The 7372-nt window shown below is 43.4% G+C and overlaps 1 non-coding gene across 1 annotated transcript; it reads right to left on the bottom strand.

Annotated features, from left to right (window-relative positions):
- Positions 1–864: 864 nt before the first annotated feature.
- TRNAI-AAU (transfer RNA isoleucine (anticodon AAU)) lies at positions 865–938 on the bottom strand. Its single transcript has one exon. It is a non-coding gene; the product is annotated as a tRNA-Ile (tRNA).
- Between the last annotated feature and the right edge of the window lie 6434 nt (positions 939–7372).

Here is a 7372-nt window from a genome sequence, read left to right as displayed (position 1 = left end):
TTTGGCAAGGGCTTGGCACCCAGGTTGGGTGCATGGGGCTAGCATTTAAGGATCCTCCTGTTCTTTCTTCCTGTTGGAAGGTGACATCACCTTACTTTGTAATGACTGTCACAAGGACGCAATGAACTAAGGCTAATGAAGATTACCAATAAGTAACCAACTCATCACCACTCTTTCTGAATGTGCGTGGCTCATTCCGCAGGATTAGTTCTTTGTATGATTCCTGGATTTTCAGAAGCCCTTTGATGGCAGCACCCCCACACTGAAAATTGTTTCAGCACCACTGTACAAGGGTCAGTTGTCATGCTCATCTGCGGCGTAAATTTGCATTGAAGTAGTCTAACTCCCCAGGCCTTGTCTTTTGCTCAATTTGCCTTTGTGAGTTTTCTCTCAATCACTGTCGACTTCCTTTGATCTTTCTTTCTTCTTTCACTTCACCTTCGCCTTCAGTGTATCTTTCGGCCCTCTTAAGAGACACACTCCCTTGTAGATACTTCTATACTTCTGTCACCTAATTATTTTCCTATCCTTTCCCCTGTAACGTTGCTGATCCTAGCTATAACATCACTATCCAGAATCTGTTCACCTGAGTTATGTTCCTCTTATCCCCACGCATCTAATAATCAGCTCTTGGTCTCCCTCCACCTCTCACGAGACATAGTCTGAGGCAGTGTCTCCATCTTGGAGAGACAATCCCTTGCACTTGTGTTGTTCTACTGGCGCTGCCGGCTTGAGCTTTGGTCAGCAGTGGCAAAAGAAGGACTAATGGAAAGTGAACGTATACTGGAGCAACAGAGTGTATGGATTTATAAGAGCTTGATTAAATGAGAAAAAAAGAGTTTAGTTGAGAGAAAAAATGCAACCTGGCCCGTACGGGGATCGAACCCACGACCTTGGCGTTATTAGCACCACGCTCTAACCAACTGAGCTAACCAGCCATGAGTACTAAAGATATCCTTTTTCCATGTAATGCAGATGGATAGAAGAGTTGGTCTCACTATCGCAATTCCTTCATACTTTTCTCCTTCCGCCCCCTGTCTGGATTACAATAACAAGAGCTGTGGAGTGCTGCACGCCAGCCTCAGTGCCTCTTCTTTCACTCAATCTCACTGTGTGCTGTGATATCTTTGTAACATCGCTTGTTGCCGGAAAAAAAGGAAAGGAGGGATAGTATTTTTATTCTTTTACAACAAAACCCAAAATGCATCGGCTTGCTTGGTCATTAAGTTTACAAGGCCAGCTGCTTTTGAGATATTATAATTATAGTGGTTATTCGGCATTGGAGGTAAGAGAGTTTTTTTTAGGTCTGGCCGTTCCTTCTGCTTCAAATTACTTGAGCTCATGTCAACAAAGTAACAACAAAACATAGCCAACGGTTCGTTGCTCAAGCCTTCCCTACTGCGCCTTCCCATGTCTCTCCTGCCGACCACAGTGCAGGAAATCTGAGTTTGCATTTGCGCGAAGAGACGTACAACACAAGAAGGCGCGCTTTTGTGCGCCGGGCACCACCCGGCCTGTGCATTCCTCACTGTCGTGAGATCAGTTTACTCAGCAGAGCATGACGCTGCAATTGGTTAGTAGGGCAGGCCTGACCAGAATAGTATATTTGGGGTCATGTATTTGATTGCATTTTTAAAACAGTAACAGAACTTAACTGCAATGTTTAAATAGGTCTAGACATATTTAAACAGTGTCAATTTAATAGAAGAATTGTGGACAATTCAGAGGGGAGGCACCAATGTTTTTTTTCCCCATTGGGTGGATGCGGCATTAAAGAGTTTGAAGACCACTGGTCTAAGTGGACACTAATATACCTGGATGCTCCTGAATCCTAGCAACAGATGCCAGCAAACCTGGCTGGAGAGCTACTGTGTTGGACTGATCCTGTCAATTCAAGTGGTCTTTCCTAGAGAGTCGGAGGTCATGGAAATAGATGGAGTTGATGGTAATCTACAGGGCTTTGAAGTTTTCCCATCATCATCTGTCTCAAAAAAATGTGCTAGTAAAGACAGAGAATAAGGTAGCTGTCTTTTACATTAACCAACAGTGAAACATGCATTCAAAATCCTTCAATGCAATAGCAGAACAATTGGGTTATTGGGCAGAGATCAACCTGTTGCACACGTCGGCAGTACACATCAAGGGCACCGACAATGTGATGGCAGACAGCTGGAGGTTTCCAAATTTGCTGGAGTTGACGTTATCCAGGTCGTTGTTTTGAGAGATATACCGAGAGTTTGTGAAACCCTTTCTGGATCTCTTTTCAAACAAGGACAATGCTCATCTTTGTCGATTCTGATCCAGGCTTCCGGAACAAGGAGCCTAGGTAGTGGACGTATTGGTGATAAAGTGGCTGAGAAGTCTCCTTTATACATTCCCCCACTTTTTATTGATCCAGATGGTTCTCTTCAAGTCTCAGCCGGGGGGAGGGAACTTTATTCTTGTGGGCCCTTATTGGACAGAGATGTCATGGTTTCCTCTTCTGAACCCCTGGCTCTTCTACCTCCTTGAGTACTGCTCAAGTGTGTCTCTGTCAGAACGTCGTCCCTGACCTTCTTGCTCCAACTCACTCTATTGCTTTGGAGGTTGAGAAGTCTGGACTGCTAGCAAAGGGTCTTTCCTCTTCCTTAGTGGAGTTAATTCAGCACTCCAGCAGGCCTTCTACTTCGAAGTCTTACTCAAAGAACTGGAAGTCTTTTGAGACGTGATGTTCTGCTCATGATCTTTTGGCACCTACCTGTAGTTTGTCTGCTATTTTGCATTTTCTTCTGAATGGGTTTCACTTGAGTCTCTTTACACTCTGAAAGCTCATTGCTTTGCGATAAAGGTTTTTAGCGACTTTTCTGTACCTTCGTCGATGTTACAATCTTTGGTGTCTAGACTGTTCTGATCTTTTGTCAATTGTAAGACCAGTTGAAAAATCCCTTTTCTCCAACTCAGAATCTTCCTACTCTTTTATAGGCTTTGCAATTTTATCTCTTTGAGGATCTGGATACTGTAGACATAAAGATTGTTTCCTATAAAGTTATTTTCCTATTTCCTATCACCTTGCTGAGAACAATTGGGGAGCTGGGAGCCTTAAAATGCTGTCCTCTCTTCATTTGATACTTTGGAAGATGGGGTAACTTTAAGGCCTAGCCTTACCTTTGCTGCAAAGGTTAAGTCTATTTTTGATAGATCTTAGGAAATAATTCTTCCTTCTTTCATTCCCTCTCCTTCCTCTCCGGAGGAACATTTGCTGAATACACTTGATGTTTAAAGAGCTCTTTTCATTCATGTCACCAGGCCTCTGCAGTTCAGGAAAACCGACTCCTTGTTTGTGACTTTTGGACAGCCTGGAAAAGACAAGAAGGTGACTTTTATGACTCTGAGTAGGTGGATTAAGTTGTCAATTGTTCTGGCTTTGCAAGGCTTTTTAGAATATCTTCCAGTTCAGGGATGGTCTACGAGAGGAATGGCCACCTCCTGGGTTGAATTCCAGTGAGTAACAATCTAGGAAATTCCTAGGGTGGCTACTTGGTCCTCAGAGCATACATTTGTCAAGCATTATGGCTTAATAATTTTTCTGTTTTGCATTTGAGTACCAATGTTTTGAACTCTGCATTACCCTTAGTCCATCTTGTCTTTGTCACAAACATTACATCCTGCCCACCTTCCCATCAGTCCTTTGGCAAGGGCTTGACACCCAGGTTGGGTGCATGGGGCTAGCATTTAAGGATCCTCCTGTTCTTTCTTCCTGTTGGAAGGTGACATCACCTTACTTTGTAATGACTGTCACAAGGACGCAATGGACTAAGGCTAATGAAGATTACCAATAAGTAACCAACGCATCACCACTCTTTCTGAATGTGCGTGGCTCATTCCGCAGGACTAGTTCTTTGTATGAATCCTGGATTTTCAGAAGCCCTTTGATGGCAGCACCCCCACACTGAAAATTGTTTCAGCACCACTGTACAAGGGTCAGTTGTCATGCTCATCTGCGGCGTAAATTTGCATTGAAGTAGTCTAACTCCCCAGGCCTTGTCTTTTGCTCAATTTGCCTTTGTGAGTTTTCTCTCAATCACTGTCGACTTCCTTTGATCTTTCTTTCTTCTTTCACTTCACCTTCGCCTTCAGTGTATCTTTCGGCCCTCTTAAGAGACACACCCCCTTGTAGCCACTTCTATACTTCTGTCACCTAATTATTTTCCTATCCTTTCCCCTGTAACGTTGCTGATCCTAGCTATAGCATCACTATCCAGAATCTGTTCACCTGAGTTATGTTCCTCTTATCCCCACGCATCTAATAATCAGCTCTTGGTCTCCCTCCACCTCTCACGAGACTTAGTCTGAGGCAGTGTCTCCATCTTGGAGAGACAATCCCTTGCACTTGTGTTGTTCTACTGGCGCAGCCGGCTTGAGCTTTGGTCAGCAGTGGCAAAAGAAGGACTAATGGAAAGTGAACGTATACTAGAGCAACAGAGTGTATGGATTTATAAGAGCTTGATTAAATGAGAAAAAAAGAGTTTAGTTGAGAGAAAAAATGCAACCTGGCCCGTACGGGGATCAAACCCACAACCTTGGCGTTATTAGCACCATGCACTAACCAACTGAGCTAACCGGCCATGAGTACTAAAGCTATCCTTTTTCCATGTAATGCAGATAGATAGAAGAGTTGGTCTCACTATCGCAATTCCTTCATACTTTTCTCCTTCCGCCCCCTGTCTGGATTACAATAACAAGAGCTGTGGAGTGCTGCACGCCAGACTCAGTGCCTCTTCTTTCACTCAATCTCACTGTGTGCTGTGATATCTTTGTAACATCGCTTGTTGCCGGAAAAAAAGGAAAGGAGGGATAGTATTTTTATTCTTTTACAACAAAACCCAAAATGCATCGGCTTGCTTGCTCATTAAGTTTACAAGGCCAGCTGCTTTTGAGATATTATAATTATAGTGGTTATTCGGCGTTGGAGGTAAGAGATTTTTTTTTAGGTCTGGCCGTTCCTTCTGCTTCAAATTACTTGAGCTCATGTCAACAAAGTAACAACAAAACATAGCCAACGGTTCGTTGCTCAAGCCTTCCCTACTGCGCCTTCCCATGTCTCTCCTGCCGACCACAGTGCAGGAAATCTGAGTTTGCATTTGCGCGAAGAGACGTACAACACAAGAAGGCGCGCTTTTGTGCGCCGGGCACCACCCGGCCTGTGCATTCCTCACTGTCGTGAGATCAGTTTACTCAGCAGAGCATGACGCTGCAATTGGTTAGTAGGGCAGGCCTGACCAGAATAGTATATTTGGGGTCATGTATTTGATTGCATTTTTAAAACAGTAACAGAACTTAACTGCAATGTTTAAATAGGTCTAGACATATTTAAACAGTGTCAATTTAATAGAAGAATTGTGGACAATTCAGAGGGGAGGCACCAATGTTTTTTTTTCCCATTGGGTGGATGCGGCATTAAAGAGTTTGAAGACCACTGGTCTAAGTGGACACTAATACACCTGGATGCTCCTGAATTCCTTGCAACAGATGCCAGCAAACATGGCTGGAGAGCTACTGTGTTGGACTGATCCTGTCGATTCAAGTGGTCTTTCCTAGAGAGACAGAGGTCATGGAAATAGATGGAGTTGATGGTAATCTTCAGGGCTTTGAAGTTTTCCCATCATCATCTGTCTCAAAAAAATGTGCTAGTAAAGACAGAGAATAAGGTAGCTGTCTTTTACATTAACCAACAGTGAAGCATGCATTCAAAATCCCTCAATGCAATAGCAGAACAATTGGGTTATTGGGCAGAGATCAACCTGTTGCACACGTCGGCAGTACACATCAAGGGCACCGACAATGTGATGGCAGACAGCTGGAGGTTTCCAAATTTGCTGGAGTTGACGTTATCCAGGTCGTTGTTTTGAGAGATATGCCGAGAGTTTGTGAAACCCTTTCTGGATCTCTTTTCAAACAAGGACAATGCTCATCTTTGTCGATTCTGATCCAGGCTTCCGGAACAAGGAGCCTAGGTAGTGGACGTATTGGTGATAAAGTGGGTGAGAAGTCTCCTTTATACATTCCCCCACTTTTTATTGATCCAGATGGTTCTCTTCAAGTCTCAGCAGGGGCGAGGGAACTTTATTCTTGTGGGCCCTTATTGGACAGAGATGTCATGGTTTCCTCTTCTGAACCCCTGGCTCTTCTACCTCCTTGGGTACTGCAAAAGTGTGTCTCTCTCAGAACGTCATCCCTGACCTTCTTGCTCCAACTCACTCTATCGCTTTGGAGGTTGAGAAGTCTGGACTGCTAGCAAAGGGTCTTTCCTCTTCCTTAGTGGAGTTAATTCAGCACTCCAGCAGGCCTTCTACTTCGAAGTCTTACTCAAAGAACTGGAAGTCTTTTGAGACGTGATGTTCTGCTCATGATCTTTTGGCACCTACCTGTAGTTTGTCTGCTATTTTGCATTTTCTTCTGAATGGGTTTCACTTGAATCTCTTTCCACACTGAAAGCTCATTGCTTTGCGATAAAGGTTTTTAGGGACTTTTCTGTACCTTCGAAGATGTTACAATCTTTGGTGTCTAGACTGTTCTGATCTTTTGTCAATTGTAAGAACAGTTGAAAAATCCCTTTTCTCCAACTCAGAATCTTCCTACTCTTTTATAGGCTTTGCAATTTTATCTCTTTGAGGATCTGGATACTGTAGAGATAAAGATTGTTTCCTATAAAGTTATTTTCCTATTTCCTATCACCTTGCTGAGAATAATTGGGGAGCTGGGAGCCTTAAAATGCTGTCCTCTCTTCATTTGATACTTTGGAAGATGGGGTAACTTTAAGACCTAGCCTTACCTTTGTTGCAAAGGTTAAGTCTATTTTTGATAGATCTTAGGAAATAATTATTCCTTCTTTCATTCCCTCTCCTTCCTCTCCGGAGGAATATTTTCTGAATACACTTGATGTTTAAAGAGCTCTTTTCATTTATGTCACCAGGCCTCTGCAGTTCAGGAAAACCGACTCCTTGTTTGTGACTTTTGGACAGCCTGGAAAAGACAAGAAGGTGACTTTTATGACTCTGAGTAGGTGGATTAAGTTGTCAATTTTTCTGGCTTTGCAAGGCTTTTTAGAATATCTTCCAGTTCAGGGATGGTGTACGAGAGGAATGGCCACCTCCTGGGTTGAATTCCAGTGAGTAACAATCTAGGAAATTCCTAGGGTGGCTACTTGGTCCTCAGAGCATACATTTGTCAAGCATTATGGCTTAATAATTTTTCGGTTTTGCATTTGAGTACCAATGTTTTGAACTCTGCATTACCCTTAGTCCATCTTGTCTTTGTCACAAACATTACATCCTGCCCACCTTCCCATCAGTCCTTTGGCAAGGGCTTGGCACCCAGGTTGGGTGCATGGGGC

Source organism: Pleurodeles waltl, chromosome 12 (assembly GCF_031143425.1).
Source record: "Pleurodeles waltl isolate 20211129_DDA chromosome 12, aPleWal1.hap1.20221129, whole genome shotgun sequence".
Classification (NCBI taxonomy): domain Eukaryota; kingdom Metazoa; phylum Chordata; class Amphibia; order Caudata; family Salamandridae; genus Pleurodeles; species Pleurodeles waltl.
The sequence above is the reverse complement of the archived record's forward strand: the minus strand, read 5'-3'. Positions and strand labels throughout refer to the sequence as shown.